This window comes from Aquarana catesbeiana, linkage group LG08 (assembly GCF_042186555.1).
Source record: "Aquarana catesbeiana isolate 2022-GZ linkage group LG08, ASM4218655v1, whole genome shotgun sequence".
NCBI lineage: Eukaryota > Metazoa > Chordata > Amphibia > Anura > Ranidae > Aquarana > Aquarana catesbeiana.
In genome coordinates, this window is record NC_133331.1 from 63,516,793 (window position 1) to 63,533,981 (window position 17,189).

Consider the following 17,189-nt stretch of genomic DNA (forward strand, 5'->3'; position numbering starts at 1 on the left):
CTGCAAATCTGCTGCAAGTTCTGGTTCAGTTATGTTGTGCAACAGTCATCCACCACAGGGGTCACTGTGGCTGAATTTTCATGCTGTAGATTTACAGAGCTCTTGTTGTAGACTCACCACTGCAACTTTGCTCTTGCAAGAGGCTTGCCAAGCAAATTTTCTACAAATTGGAGAAGCGTCAACTAGAAGTTGTGCTTCAAGTGCTCTGCAAGGGTACAGCTTGCCAGTGAAAATGTGCAGCACGTTACAGGCTTTCAATTCAACACTGACACAAATTTGTGGCAAGTTATCTATGCTATCTGGGTAGTAGGTTGAAGCTTATATCAGTTTACACCAGTAGATCGAAGCCTAAATTTGTTTGCACCAGTAAGTTGAAGCTTATATCATTTTACACCAGTAAGTTGAAGCTTTTATCAGTTTACACCAGAAAGTCAAGGCTTGCACCAGTTTAGAAGAAAGTGCAAGTAGAGAACCTCATTCGTCATATAGTAAAGTGAACCCTTTAGTTTGTTCAAAAGTCAAACTCCAGCCCAAACTTTTTTTTTTCAGGTATGGACACAATGGGTAAGAATAGAACACCCATGGGATTTTTACTGTGATCTGGTCAATAGCCCCCACTGGAGAGATATCTCCTTAATTTATGTTGGGAAAGAAAATGGAAAATTTCTCCAGTAAGGACAATGACTGGAACAGAACACTTTTTTGTAAATAAAATAGAATGTGTAAAGGATGAACCACAGGTATAATATCAGCCCAGTAAACATTTATTGCACACAATAGGAGGTCACAAGAAAAAGCCAATATGTTTTGGGCTCGATATGCCCTCTTCATCAAGGCATGTATAGATTACAGTAATCATTTTTAAAATTCTCCTCCTGGAATTCTGTTTTACTAAGACAAAAATATGTGTGGCTCTGGAGTTGAATACATTTTTTAATCAATTAAAGGGTGTTAGCTGGGCTTAATGGCTTAACTTCTGCAGCTCTGTCTCAATGTGAAGGTCCTCCAATGGGCAATGGCCAGTGGCCACCCCAACTGAAAGAACCAAGTGAAACCAACAAGAGCTTCCTGCACAAGTACCTTCAGCACTTGTCTATTGCTTCTTTTCTGACATAGAACATTGATCTAGGAGTTCTTGGTTGGTCCTATGGGACGTTTTGTCACGTTCCCATCTAAGCCTTGATGAAGGGGAATTGTTTGATCCCAAACTACATTGGATACATTTTATCTTTCTGTTTTTTATATACAGTGAATAATATGAACTTCTAAGATGATTTTTTAATGCCCTTGTCAGTTTTACTTGATTTTTTTTTTTTGGACACATGGTGCTGATCATCTTCATCTCTGTCTGCACCGCGCTCCTAGCCAAGGGTATAACATGGGTGTTATTTTGGAAAGCGGACAAGAGATGAAAAGATAAGGTTATGAAGCAAAATCAAAAATTGGAAAAGAAAAAGAAAGCTATAACAGAATCTGTTGGACTTACACAAAAGGAAAAATGGAATGTCAGGTGAAGAAGTTAAAAAATAATAACCTGATCTATCCACGTCCTGATGAATGGAGAGTACTGAGCAACCAGAATACATTGGCTTTTTTGTGTGACCTTCTGTTGTGTGCAATAAAGATTTACTTGACTTACATTTTACATTATACTTATGGCACTCTTGTCTTTTTCACATTCTTTAGAGTGCACTGGAAACCCCCAAGGCTACCCTGGCTGACAGAGAGCTACCTTCAAATTTTGAGTTCAAAGTCTTATCCTTCTTGCTTTGGATTCAGAGCTCTATCAATGTGTCCATCAATATGCAAAATAGGAAAGGGTTAGAGTCCCCATGCAGGCCATAATTCCCTGGCTCTGCTCCTGTCCTACCTGGAAGTTTTGGGTGTTCCCACTCGCCTTTGTATTTCTTAGCTCCTCCTGTTACATTCTCCAAAATATAACATTGATTAAAAAAAAAAAACAAGCCCCCCCCCCCCATAATATATAGCAGATGCTGAGGTGCAGCGATGGTGGGAGCCACCGTAATGGGCATAGCAAGTGTGCAGATCCGATATCTCAGAACAGGGATGGTGAGAACCCCTCACAATGGGTACAGCTGGTGTTTTGACCCAAGAGCTTATCAGAGAAATGGTGGAAACCCCTCATAATGGACACAGCGGTGAGAAGACCCCAAAATTCAGTGCAGGGATTGTGGGAACCCCTCATGTTGAGCACAGCAAGTATACAGACCTTGAAACTCAGTGCAGGGGATAGTGGGAACCCCTCCTAATGGGCACATCAAGTGTACAGAGCCAGGTTCCCAGCATAGAGATGTTGGGAACTTTTTCTAGCAGGCACTGCAGGTGTACAGAGTCAGAAACCAAGAATAAGGATGGTGAAAACTCTTGCTAATGGGCACCGCAGATATGCAGAGCCACAAACCCACTGCAGGGATAGTGGGAAACCCTTCTTAATAGTCATAGCAGTTGTGAAGGAGACACACACAGATGGTGGGAATCTGTCATAATGAGCACATTAAGTGTGCAGAGTAAAGAACTCAGCACAGGGAGGGTGGAAAACCTACGAATGCACAAAAAAGGTGTACAGATACAGAAATTCAGCACAGGGATGGTGGGAGCTCCTTATAATGGGGTGCATCAGGTGTACAGATTCCACCAATAGAGTCCCCAAGAGACAGAAATGCTGTCAGCATTTACTAAACACTGGAAATATCACTGACTTATTGCATGTGAAGCCAAAGCTTGCAATTAGGAATACTGTAGATTTTGCTTATATTGATTCTTTCTTTTAATCTCCAGCAAGCACTAGAAGATTATAAATGTATGGAAGATAAGCAAATATATATTGTGAGGATATATTCCCTTGTTAATTTTTTTTATTTAAAGACAATCCAAACCCAAATTTAAAAATTTCATCTAAGGTTTAACATATTGATGTCAATTCAAAAGTTGATTTCAGTATTCTTAAATCTGCAGCTTTTATAAAAATAAAAATGCACCTGGTGATCCTACCAAGAAGATTCCTGTTCGGGCACTTCCTATGATAGGGTGGCAATGCTTTGTCTCTGTCTCCAAATTCTGCCCCTGTGTTGTGACCCTGTCACAACACAGGGGGAAGGTTATTACAAGGGTTCACGTTGATGCATATTGCACATAATTCATGATCAGGAAGCTGATCCACAGCAACATTAGAGATGAAGATATTTTATGACTTGGCAGTGTTTTTTTTTTTCTTGAGTGTAATTGATGGCTCCGAGCAGGACGGACAGGTCCCCCATAAAGCACTCTGTCATTATTCTTTTTACCTGTGGTACCTTGTGGTAATTAAAAGGTGGATCTCATGCATATTTCATTTTTGCTCTGTTTTTATATAGCAGGCGTCTTTTGTGACATTTCTTGTTCCTGCTGACTAATGAGAGATTAATTAGCTGCACTGCATAGTGAGATGAGCTGGGAGAGTGCAGCAAATAATTGTGCTAATAGCTACACTGCAGAGACTAAAAGAGTCAGTGTGACGGTTCTCTGTGGTGTAATAGTAACTGGGATCAGGTTAAAGCTCAATTATAGTGTTTTTTTTAATCCCTTGATTGACTTTTCTAAATAAAATAAAAAACATCCTTCCTTCCTTCCTTCCTTCCTTCCTTCCTTCCTTCCTTCCTTCCTTCCTTCCTTCCTTCCTTCCTTCCTTCCTTCCTCCCTCCCTCCCTCCTCCATCTTTATTTTGTCCTTCTATTTCTTTCTCTCTAATTTGGTTTCATCCTTCTTGCTTCTTTTGTCTTTTCCTTCTTCTCTGCATCTCTTCCTTCTTTTCTTTTACTCCTTCCCTCTCTCTTCTTCCTTCCCTCACTATTTTTCTTCAGTCCTTCTTCAGTCCTTCTTTCCATCCTACCTCTTCCTTCCTTCTTTTTTCTCCCCTTCCGTTTCTCTCACACTCTCCTTTCCTCTTTGTTCTTTCCATGTTTCCTTCCTTCCTTCCTGTTTTAGATCTTCCCACCCTTTTTCTTTCCCTCCATTTCCTTTCCTTTCGTTTTTTTTTTTCTCTCTCTCTCCACCTCTCCTCTCTCTTCTTTTCATTTCTCCTTTGTTACTTCGTTCTTTCATCCCTCCCTTCCTTTCTCCATCTCTTCCTTCCCTTAGTCCTCTCCCTCTCATTCCTTCCTTCCTTCCTTCCTTCCTTCCTCCCTCCCCCCATCTTTCTTTTGTCCTTCTATTTCTTTCTCTCCATTCATTTTATCTTTCTTTCTTTTGTCTTTTCCTTCTTCTCCACATCTCTTCCTTCTATTAATTAGTCCTTCCTTCGCTCTCTCTTTTTCCGTTCTTCATTCTTCCCTCACTATTTTTCATCAGTCCTCCTTTCCATCCTACCTCTTCCTTCCTTCTTTTCGCTCCCCTTCCTTTTCTCTCACTCTCTCCTCTCCTCTTGTTTTTTCCTTCCTTCCTTCCTTCCTTCCTTCCTTCCTTCCTTCCTTCCTTCCTTCCTTCCTTCCTTCCTTCCTTCCTTCCTTCCTTCCTTCCTTCCTTCCTTCCTTTCTTCCTTCCTTCCTTCCTTCCTTCCTTCCTTCCTTCCTTCCTTCCTTCCTTCCTTCCTTCCTTCCTCTCTATTTTAGATCTTCCCTCCTATCCTTTTCCTTTCCCTTTCCCTTTTCCCTTTCCTTTCCTTTCCTTTCCTTTCCTTTCTCTCCCCTTTTTTCTCTCTCTCCACCTCTCTTTCTTCTTACCATTTTTCATTTGTTACTTCCTTCTTTCATCTCTCTCTCTCCCTTTCTCCCTCCATCTCTTCCTTCCATTATTCCTCTCCCTCTCTCCTTCTTTCCTTCCTTCTTTCTTTTCCTCCCTCCCTCCTTCCTTCCTTCTTTCCTTCGTTCCATCCTTCCCACTCTCTCTCTCCCTCCTCTCTTCCGCTCTACCTGTCTTTCTTGAGTTCTTCCCTCTATTCTTCCTTTCCTTATCTTTCCGTTTCCAGATAACCATTCTACCATCCAGCCTTTCTTTTGTGGTCAGGCTGAACATGATTTGATACATCTTTTCTTTTCAAAAATGTATCTAACAATAAGAAGCAGACACACAGGACTTTGCCCACTCCATGTAACTGCATGTTCAGTGCTGAGTGTTCCCATATCTGGGAGTTTTGAGTGCAGCATTGAAGCTGGTGTATACAATCCGCGGGGGAGTACAGCGGAAGCCGGACGGCCACCACTGGGAATTGTTCTGCACATTGTTTGCTCCGTCTGAGATATTTGTTGGCTTTCAAGCTCAATTCCCTGCAGTCTCATCACTTAAAGAGGATCTTTAGCCTGTTTGCAAAAAAATGAATAGTCAGCAGCAACATATATTTTAGCTGCTGGCTTTTAATAAAAGAACACTTAAAGCGGAATTAAACCCTCATATAATTTTCAGCCAAGGAAGCTGCCATCTTGGTCTCTGATCTTCAACTGCCATAATACTTCACATGTGATCATTTATGACACCAGCCATTTGATGGTTTAACAGTTTGGTTGAGAGCACAATCAAATGTGACAGTTACATTCCCAACACGATTTGGGAATGTAACTGTTTTTTGACACTGTTAAATTGATGGGTTTAGTTTCACTTTACACTTTTACACTTTTTAACCTACTTTGTACCTACGGGTAAGCCTATAATAAGAATCATTAATAAAGTAAGGCACTATTCTTGTGTACCAGTAAAAAGACTTCCTGGTGACACCTTTCCGGTGAAATGCATAGAAGTCAGGTCATTGCCTATTGGCTCATTATTGTATTGTATTGTTAACAAGTGATGCCACATCCAGTTCTAGTGGAATGCACCGGGTTGCACCAATACCGATACTAGTATTGGTATTGGTGCCGATACACAAGCATTTGACCTGATACCTAGACAGTCAGGGACGATCGGTGCGTGGCTGTGGGGGGAGTTACAATCACTGTTCTCCCTGTGTGGCTTTCAAAAAAGCATCTGACAGCCCCCCGCAGCTTTAAGCTTCTTTATTGAAAGCCACACAGAGAGATCGGTGATTTAACTCCCCCCCTCACCGCTGCATTGATTGTCCCTGACTGTCCCCTGTATCTTCCTCAGGTCCCCCTCAATGTCCTCCTCTATGTTCTCTGTGTGCTCCAGTCTGGTCCCCTATGTCCTCCTCCATGCGCTTCTCCCTTTGCTCCTTCGGTTACCCTGCGTCCTCCTCCAGTTCCCCCCGTGTCCTCCTCCATGCGCTCCTCCCTTTGCTCCTCTGGTTCCCCCGTATCCTCCTCCGGTCCCCCTCTGTACTTCTTCGCCCCCCCCGTCCCAGATCTGTCAGGATGGAGAGCGGTGGAAGGAGCCTATAAATATGTCATTTACCGGCTCCTTCCTTTTCTGAATGGATAGTGCAGCTGATGCTGCCAAGAAAGGGACTGGGGAATCTGTGTCCCTAGTCCCTTTCCCTGTCTCAAAGAGGAGATATCAGGGATCTGTTTAGACCCCTGACATCTCACCAAAGTCCCCCCCCAAAAATAATAAAAAATGAAATAAAAAAAAACACTGACACTGTCCACTCCCCCTTCACCCCCAAGCCCCCACCCCCCAAAAAAAGCACTGTAAAAAAAAAAAAAAAAAATATATATATATATATATATATATATATATAAAATGTACAAAATAATAATAAAAAAAAACTACTGACACACTCCACACCTCATCAGTGCCACCTATCAGTGCCCATCAGTGCTGCATATTAGTGCCACTGTCACTTGACATAAAAAAAAGTATTGGTAATTGATATGGGCAAGTACTTGAAAAAAAGTATTGGTACTTGTTAAAAAAGTGGTATCGATGCAACCCTAGAACGCACGTAGGGCTTCAGAAGTTAACGGCAGTACGGACATTTCCCTCTAGCAGAACATAGATTGCCAGAGGATATTATACAGGCTGATCACACTGGTAACGATCTGGGCACTTTTTAATGTAAGGGCATTTTATATTGAGATACTTTTAAGTTTGATCCTTACATCTGATCATATTGGGGTAATAAAAGGCTATATTGGTCCTTGAGACCATAGGGCTCTGCTGAGTGCATTTGCATGATCACACGTGGTGGAGCACCATTTGTTGGGGAGTGGAGAAATATATATTTTTTCAAGATCCTTCATGCACAGTATGGTGAATGGGACTTAAAGATTGATTGAATACTACGCTTGACTTTATTAAAGAACTGTATAATTTTGGAACACAGTTCACATTTACAATTTAAAGTAAATAATTTCGCGCTACTCCAAATGACAAGCAGTTAACACACCAAATTAGATAAATGGCAAAAGAACATATAAATAAAAGTGTAGCGCTGTAAAGAAGTGGGTTAAAAAACCAAAAACATCAATAATGTAAATGGAATTATTACAAACTATCACAGTGAATAAATATAAAAAGTAGTGTCCATATATAAATGGTACATGTGAAATTATTGATAATGATATCTCATAACAAAAAATTCCAGTTGTATACGATCCAAGTCTATAAATATAAAATTGTGGAGTCTAACAGCAAAGAGTTCCAATCAAAAAACATGTCAATCCATAAAAAAATTAGTGACTGTGATCAAACCACCACCATGAGTAGAGGAGGCTTACCAGAATGTTTGAACACGCCAGGGCATATGCTCTGCGTGTCAAACAAGCTTGTATTGCGGTGGGTGGATTCTGATGGTACTGGTTTCTGTAGACCGGAGATACCCTGCTCACAATCCAATGAGGACACGTGGGAAATCTCTCGGAAATCCATAGGGGCAAAGGTGGCAGAGGAGAAAGCAGAGAGGGACCACATAGCGTAATTCCGTAACATACAATAAAATGTATTAAAATTGAAAAACACTCACATGATACTGGATAAAAAAGTGCTTGTACAAAAGTCAATAGGCAGCAGTGGGGACCTTCCCAACGCATTTCGTCTCCAAGGACATCGTCTGGGGTGTCTCTCCACTGCTGCACTTCACGAATATATAGCCAATATGACCCCCATCCTGAAAATCAAGTCTACGAGTGTTGGGCAACCTATTACCTAGAGTACTTCCAAGATTTCCAAAATGGCTTCGCCGCGTGCGTTCCACGGCTTGTGATAGCCAATATGGAGGTGCGTTTCAGGCTCCGTTATTGGAGAGGGAGCTAAGTACAGAGGCAAAGGGGCCAGCCGAGCTGCCACGTCCACTCATCGTCTTTCACATTTACAATTTGTTTGTACATTTTTGATGTGCACGTTTTTTCTTTTATGTATTTTTTCTGCTTTTCTTTTTATATAACAAATTCTATTTTTGATTGTAAGAGTTATATAGTAATACCGAGGTTTTATATTTTGAGTATGGATTGAATGGAGGTTTGATATAACTATAGAAAACATGTTATAGATCACACTCTTTTGCTTTTTATTGGTACACGAGAAAAGCGCCTTACTTTACTTATTGATTCATATTTTAGTGTGATCCACACCTAAAGGGGCATTTGTCACATTAATGCACGGGGGTACACATGGTTGGCACCCTTTACAATAGGATTCAAACCTATAGTAAGGCTTCCCTGTAGGTACAGTTAATATCTCTTAAACCTGCACTGTTTAGGAGATATTCACACAGCATGCAGTTGGTGACCTCACTGGCACATATGCTCTGAAGGGACGGCATACCTGTGCCATACTTTCAGAGCTTTGTGCCAAACCAGGGCTCCCGTGCATGATGTAATCGCGGCCCCAGCCAATCATATATCCAGAGTCCATGAATCTGGAAGGAAGACCGGGTGAAGATGGAAACGCCGGGGAGCCGTGCCAGCGCTGGAGGGCTCCATGTCCAGGTAAGTCTATCATAATGTGCTAGTATGCAGTGAATACTTCTGGTGAATTACCTAGGTGCAATAAGTAAAAATAAGTGCGCTTACAATCAAAAGTGAATATGAATAATGAATGCTTAATAAGGTTAAATATCCTTAAATAAAATTGAATAAATACAATCAAATAAAAAACTCAATAAATAAATGGTGAATAAATCAAGTACTCAATGTGTAATCAAACATGTGAAAGGAACAAACATGATCAGGAGTCAGACCATATTATAATTATGAGTGAAGTCCGTTTCCATAGAAAAAAAGTTCAGTAAAAGTGCATCAGATCCATGAAGGTAGGAATACAAATCCACAATTCACCAAAACACAGCCCATATAGGTGGAAGGAGGAGAGGAAGATGTAAGGATGTATCCCATAGAAGCAGTGAATCCGAAGAACATTAAGGATGGACCCTTACCTGAAGCGATGGACCTCCCTGTTAGCGAGGTCTTGTGCACGTGCAGATATAGCCCTCTGCAGGGACAGTTGAATGGTGGCGTCCGACTCGGCTGGTGAGTAGAGCGTTTCCAAACAAGACTAGTCCAATCCATCTGCCTGAAGGGAGACACCCACTCTTAGCCCTTGCTGTATTTCTTAGAAAGCTTCAGAGATTCCTTGGTATACAATCTCTGAAAGAAAAGAAAAAAAAAGAAAGGAAGGAAGTAACGAAGAAAAAGAGAGAAAGAAAGAGAGAAAGAACGAGAAAAAGTGAGAAAGAGAGAAAAAAAAGAGAGAAAAGAGAAAAAAAAAGGAAGGAAGGAAGGAAGGAAGGAAGGAAGGAAGGAAGGAAGGAAGGAAGGAAGGAAGGAAGAAAAAGAGAGAAAGAAAGAAAGAGAGAAAGAAAGAGAGAAAAGAAAAAAAAAGGAAGGAAGGAAGTAACTAGGAAAAAAGAGAGAAAGAAAGAAAGAAAGAAAGAAAGAAAGAAAGAAAGAAAGAAAGAAAGAAAGAAAGGACAAAAAAAAAAAAAACAAAGAAAGAAAGAAAGAAGAGAGAAAGAGTGAAAGAAAGAAAGAAAAAAGAGAGAAAGAGTGAAAGAAAGAAAAAGAGAGAAAGAAAGAAAGAAAGAAAGAGAGAGAGAGAGAGAGAGAGAGAGAGAGAGAGAGAGAGAAAGAAAGAAAGAAAGAAAGAAAGGACAAAAAAAAACAAAGAAAGAAAAAAAGAAAGAAGAGAGAAAGAGTGAAAGAAAGAAAGAAAAAAGAGAGAAAGAGTGAAAGAAAGAAAAAGGGAGAAAGAAAGAAAGAAAGAAAGAGAGAAAGAAAGAGAGAGAGAGAGAGAGAGAGAGAGAGAGAGAGAGAGAGAGAGAGAGAGAGAGAGAAAGAAAGAAAGAAAGAAAGAAAGAAAGAAAGAAAGAAAGAAAGAAAGAAAGAAAGAAAGAAAGAAAGAAAGAAAGAAAGAAAGAAAAGAAAGGAATAGACAGATCATGGGTGCAGATAAATAATAACACAGGCAATAAACAGGAAATAGATAGATAGATCTGTAGACAAACATTCAGGTATCTATGTGTTTTTTTCCTTTTTCTCATCTAGTGTTATTTAGGTACAAAGGAAGGTGACTATTAGTCTGCGCCTTTAATGTTCTAGAGAGATTAGTGGAAGGTTACCATACACAAAATGCCAGCCTGATAACTTTTACACAAGACGGCTGTTTAAATATTTCAAAGCGGTTTGTGGAGGCGCAAAGCACAGCGGATCAATAGGTCAGGATCCATCCAATGCTGCTGAGCTGATATCTTCTTTAAGGAGAAGCCAAGCACACATATAAAATATACACGTGGAGATATTGTGTATATAGATATACTGTATATGTTTTCTGTTGATATGCACCTTTCTCGGTTTTTAGTACTTTTCAGTTGTTTATTTGGTCCTGTTTGGTTACAATATCTGGCTTATTGACTGATGTTCAAAAAGTTTCCACTTTTTTTTATGTTATGTCTTTTTTACCACTAAGTGGTCTGATTCATAGTAGAGCAAAACCCAAATCACCCAAATCGCATAGAAGCTAATGTAATGTAATTACAGAAATTCTTTTCATTTTTTCTACTTTTTTTTTTTTTTTTTTTTTACACTGCTCTTTTTTAAAAAAAACCCTGGTGATTCTACCATGAAGATCCTTGTTTGGGCATTTCTTGTTATAGGGTGACAATGCTTTGTTGCTGTCTCCCAATTGTGCTTCTGGTTTTTCACACTGTCACATGCTCCCCCTGGTGGACACTACAAGCAGTCTGATTAATGCGCATGGTGCAGGGATGGTCCACTGTTGCTAATACCTGAAAGGCGGTCTAGAGCATAGATGTACAGCCAGTGGTGACTGGTGCTCAAAATTTTTGGGGGGGCACAAACACACTGAAACATTAAACTGTTAGTAATGCAGGACTGTAAATAGCCATTTATCAGGTGATTATGTATCATTATTGCCAGATAAAACTGTGCCCATTATATGAAGCCTCTCTATTCCCTTCAATTGCAGCCTCATTGTGCCCATCAAATGCAGCCTCACTGTGCCAATCAATTGCAGCCTCACTGTGCTAATCATTTGCAGTCTCACTGTGCCCATCAATTGCAGCCTCACTGTGCCCATCAATTGCAGCCTCACTGTGCCCGTCAGGCATCTTGTCTACCCCCTCTTCCTCAGGTAGTGTGTCTGCAGCTAAAACAAAGTGAAAAAAAGGGCTCAGGAGGGGACACCGAAGGGGCTCGCTTGCGACCTGTTATCAATGGTCTCTACAAGGATTAAGATTCTGCCATTAAATCAGAAGCAAACTCTTCCCTAGATAAGTAGGAGGACGGCTGTGCTGTTGCATGGCCAGAGCCAGGCAGAGAGTCAGAATGGGGACAACTGTCCAAACAGAGGGTGCAAGTGACCTGTGGACAGAGTCTACCACCCCACATTAGCTCAGTCTGAGCTAGCAAGGCTATTTAACACTTTGCACTGCACTTGTTATCTGTCTTGTGCGCAGAAAACTGTCTCCAGAGGGGTACTTACAATCTCTGTGGAGCAGTGGAGAGGGAAGGGTAAAGCCTACTGTGCCAAGCACTACAGACTTTAAAAAAATAACCAAACCTTTAGTATAACTTTATGCAACTACTGAAAAATAAATTATAAATACACATTAAAGGATACCAGTCACAAGAAAAATATGGATGCTCCCATTACTGATTTTCCTTCTGAAAATTATAGTTCCATGACAGTAATGCTGACAATTTTGCTTCAATACCATCAATCACTGACCTGGGACAAGTGAGTAAATACTACTTCTGCATTCTTCTTATGCAGCGTACACACGGTCGGACTTTTCGACCGGACTGGTCCGATGGACCGAATCCGGGGGACAATCCGATCGTGTGTGGGCTTCATCGGACCTTCAGCTGACTTTTCCAGTCAAAAATCTGACGGACTTTAGATTTGGAACATGCTTCAAATCTTTACGTCGTAACTCCGCCGGACCCAGAAATCTGCTTGTCTGTATGCTTAGTCCGACGGACAAAAACCAACGCTAGGGCAGCTATTGGCTACTGGCTATGAACTTCCTTATTTTAGTTCGGTGTACGTCATCATGTACGAATCCGTCGGACTTTGGTGTGATCGTGTGTAGGCAAGTCCGTTCGTTAAAAAGTCAGTCGGAAGTCCGTGAAAAATCAGTTGAAAGTCCGTTGGACCAGTCCGGTCGAAAAGTCCGCCCGTGTGTACGCGGCTTTAGACTTTCTTAACTGTATACTTGTCCCTGCTCAGTGATCCACGGTGCTGAATATATGGGTATCAAAATAACAGCCAGTCAGCAAGCATTTTAAGAAAAAAGATCAGCAATCACAGCCCCCATGGAGCTTTAATTATTACAAACAGCGCTTTGGTCCCTCACCTCTGGTTCACACATGACAAGCTCTAGAAGCAGGTCAGTCCTCACTCTGGTGCAAGCATGGTGCAGACATTAACCTTCATAGACATACATGTTGCAGTGCTCCTGTAAGGACTTCCATTCTCATAATCCTCCTTGTCTGCATGCAAGTACTCTCTGCCACCCCTCTCATGCTCTTTTATCCTCTTATTTGATCAGATTCTGAACTGTCAGGACTCTGAGGGTGGGGGAGAGCAGAGAGTGAATGGAGTTTACACAGGTCCCATTCTTGCCACTGATCTGCAGCAAGGGGAGGGGGGCAGCCCACAATGAGAGGAGAGCCGGCTTCCATCTCTGCAGCCCACTCCCTCTCATACCAGCAGCACAGTGACAAGCAGAGGAGGAGTACACACAAATGCAGAGTTCCCTGGCTGTGTGCATTTTCTATGTAACCAAGTGTAGCGCTAAAAAATGAAAAAGAATATTGCTATATCACATAAAATAGCAAAATGAATTGTGAAAAGATAGTGTTTTGTATACTTTGTGAACATTCATACATATGTAAAACGCTTATGTTATAAAGCCTTAGGGTCACCAAAAGTGATGACAGGATGTAAAATGGCAATAAAGTCCAAAACTGAATATGCAGGTACGGTGAACATAAATATTGCAATGGTGATAAATTCCAAAACATATATTCGTGAGAGATTTCTGTATGTAATCCAACATGTGGTGACAGACACTTGTGCGAACCACCACCTAGGATGACTGGAGGCTTACCAGAAAGTTGGGACCCACCTAGCATACGCTATATGGGTCAAACAGGCTTGGATTGCTCACTGGCAATGAAGGTAAGGAACCAAAGGCTGGTGAATGGTGAAGTAGTAACGTTGCTATCCCAAAAAGGTCTTCTTCATATGGAAACTCGGACACCAACGAACATTACCCACATGTAATGAAGAAGGGGCTCATTGCGTAATTCCGTAAACCATAAAAAATTTTATTAAAAGGAAAAACACTTACATTTCAGAATAAAAAGCGCTTGCAAGTAAAATGGCGGCAGTGGAGTCCTCCGACGCGTTTCGTCATACAAGACTTCGTCTGGGGTACTTGCCCACTGTAGCCAGACTCCTTTATATAGGGACAAGGACCCCTCTGATGAGAATCCAGCTCCCAGGCTTGTTTGCATTGGCACTTCCGGGGTCATCCAAGATGGCGGACCCGAGTGCTTTCCAAGCCTCTCTTTCATGTAATTCAATCCCCATAGGTCTAATGGTGTCATGTGTTTCAAGAGGAGACATGATGCTGAATGCCTTCCAAGCCTCTCTTTCATATGATTCCATTCCCATAGGTCTAATGGTGTCATGTGCTTCAAGAAGAGACATGATGCAGAGTCCCGGCGTCCGGAACCTCCCACTTTCACTTATTACCACCCCTTATGACCTCTTAGTGGGTGTATGGAGGGGAGGCCGTGACTCTGCGTCACCACATCAATGACATCCCCCTAACGTGTATTACGATAAAGAACCGCGCTCACTTTTGGTGACCCTAAGGCTTTATAACATAAGTGTTCTATATGTATGAATGTTCACAAAGTATACAAAACACTATCTTTTCACAATTCATTTTGCTATTTTATGTGATATAGCAATATTCTCTTTTTCATTTTTTAGCGCTACACTTGGTTACATATGATTTATTACAAATTTTCTATTTGTTGTGTTAGCTGCTTACATTTATGACTTTTTTGGAGTAAGCGCATGGTTTTTAGGTTTTTTATGCACATTGTTTAGAAGTTACACTATTGCTGCTGCTCACTAATCCTAAATATGGATATATTTGATTATCGAGCCTCCCATAGAGTTAATACTGAAGGAGTGTTCGTTGCCTCAGGGAGTGATACTGAAATTGGGGGGTTATTTCTTAGATTAAAGAATGTTATGACCACCGAACTTCATTTACGGTGGGATCTAGCCTTCTTACAACAATACATCATAGAGAAAATGGTTCCCAGAAGCCTCCGCTGGGAAGTACAACCACAACAGGGAGAAACAGACCTGGAGTCGTGGTTTAATTATTTCAATGACACAGGTATCAGTTTTTTAAATTTACTTATTTCCAAGAAAAACAATAAACTTCTTGGTCTTGATAGAGAAATCAAAGAGTTAAAGGATAAACTGTCTGCCCATAAGAACACTATGGAGTATAATACCCTGTCCTCCAATCTCCAGAGCCATCTGGAGAAGGAAGATCGGGACCAAAAACATAAGAAGCAGAGGAAATACTCCAGGGATGTGGGTGATTATAGAGCAAACGCTGTATTTGGGTGGCAAAAACTCTTTAGTACCAGTTCACCTATGGAGGGCGTTACAAATACAGCCGAAGGTAACATACCAATGGGTGCCCCATCAAATGGTAACATACCAATAGGTGCCTCATCAGTGATAACCACTATATCACAACCCAACCCTAAAACAAGCGCCCCTCGTGGCCGCAATACCCTCAGAGGGAGAGATAGACATGATGACGTACCTCATCTTTCCCAACAGAGGGTATATTATGACAATCCACAGACCCCTAGAAACCCCCAGAGAGGGAGAGGTAATCAAAGGGGCAATATGCGAGGTAGGGGCAACCCTAGAAGCAAAACACACCCCCAAAACTATAATTATAACAATCAGTCCTATCAGTCTCCAGCAAGGAGACAAGAGACACGCTCTGATTTCTATCATAGGGATAACTTACATTATCACTACCCCTCTCCAGTTCCTACATACAATTGTTATACACCCTTGAGAGACGAGTACAGCCCTGAACGTAGGAGGGAGAACTTGGATCACCCCGTATATACACATACTACTAATCATTACAACAATCAGGGTTTTCACGAGGACCGACGCGCAAGGAAACGAGGTCCAGACCAAAGAGAGGCTGCAGAGGGGGGAGGAAATTACAAAGGAGAAAAGAGAAAGAGAACCTGAGTGGCCAGGGTGTCTTTAATCTAAGTTCTCACATCCTGACGAAAGCTGAATTATCTGTACTTGACAAAGGCCTCAAATACGCCCCAATGAAAAAACTAGATAAATTTCACACATTTATCGATGTGCATAAGTACATACGAAAAATCAACATTCAAAGGTACTTGATTTCTAACCCTGTACGTACGGATTTTCCGGCTGCCACATCTGGAACGGTACATTCAGGACTATCGAATCCTTCTCTTTTCTCCCCTCCTGTACCCACCGCACCGGCAGTAAAAATGTTCAGGGATCTTGTTCTCAGTGATTTATCCAAACTGCCTGTTAAACGTATTCGAAACTCTCCATTGTCAAAAGAGGGATTGGAATCATTATACGCACAAAAAAATTTGGTTGTTCGTCCCGCGGACAAAGGAGGGGGCATAGTGGTTCTGGATAAGAGCCAATATGAGGAGGAGATGTTTAGAATTTTGAATGAACCTGGTACTTATCAAACACTCCCCAATAACCCCACTAATACATACAAAAAACAACTTCAACAGCTTATTACCAAGGGTTATGATTTAAAGATTTTGAATAAAAAAGAAAGGGCATTTCTGGTCCCCACAGCTCCCAGGATCCCCACCATATACTATTTACCCAAAATACATAAAAACCCTACATGTCCACCCGGTAGACCTATTGTTAGTGGTATCAATTCCATTACGGCAAGAATTGGGAAGTACATTGACTTCTACCTTCAACCGCTAGTGAAACGTACACCCTCCTACCTTAAAGACACCGGTTCCACCATTAGACTCCTAGAGGAGGTCAATATACAGGAAGGATTCATTATGGCCACTGCTGACGTGGCATCCTTGTACACGTGTATAGCCCATGAGAAGGGTATAGATGCAGTAAAACATTTTCTCCATCGTGAACAGTCCCTTGCAACTTTTCAATGTGATTATATAATCGAATTGTTGGACTTCGCAACCAGACACAACTACTTCTGGTTTAACCAGAACTACTACCTCCAACAACGGGGAGTGGCAATGGGGGCCAAGTTCGCACCTAGTCTTGCGAACTTGTTTATGGCCAAGTGGGAGGAGGATGTCGTCTATGCCCACGGGACCACTTCACTGGTTCTGTGGGCTAGGTACATAGACGACATCTTCCTCCTGTGGAATGGCTCTTTTGAGACACTCGAACAATTTTTCTAGTGTCTGAATTCTAATGACAGGGGCATCTCCCTTTCATATGAGGCCAGCAGGACCAAGATACATTTCCTGGACTTGGAGATAGAAATAGTAAACAGAAAATTTAAATTTAACACCTACTTTAAGCCCACTGACCGTAATGGTTTCATTCCCACCACCAGTTGCCATCATAGATCCTGGTTAAGTGCTGTTCCTCGCAGCCAATTTCTTAGGCTCCGTAGGAACTGCACGGACACGGAAGTGTTTATCACACAAGCAGGTGTCCTTAAACAAAAATTTATAGATAAAGGGTATGACAACGCCAACCTGGATTTTGAGATCCAGAGAGCCATGAATACC

The 17,189-nt window shown here is 41.5% G+C and overlaps 1 protein-coding gene across 9 annotated transcripts in view; it reads left to right on the forward strand.

Annotated features, from left to right (window-relative positions):
* SORCS1 (sortilin related VPS10 domain containing receptor 1) overlaps positions 1-17,189 on the forward strand; it is a 1,093,315-nt gene that overhangs the window by 299,947 nt on the left and 776,179 nt on the right. The window lies entirely within an intron of this gene.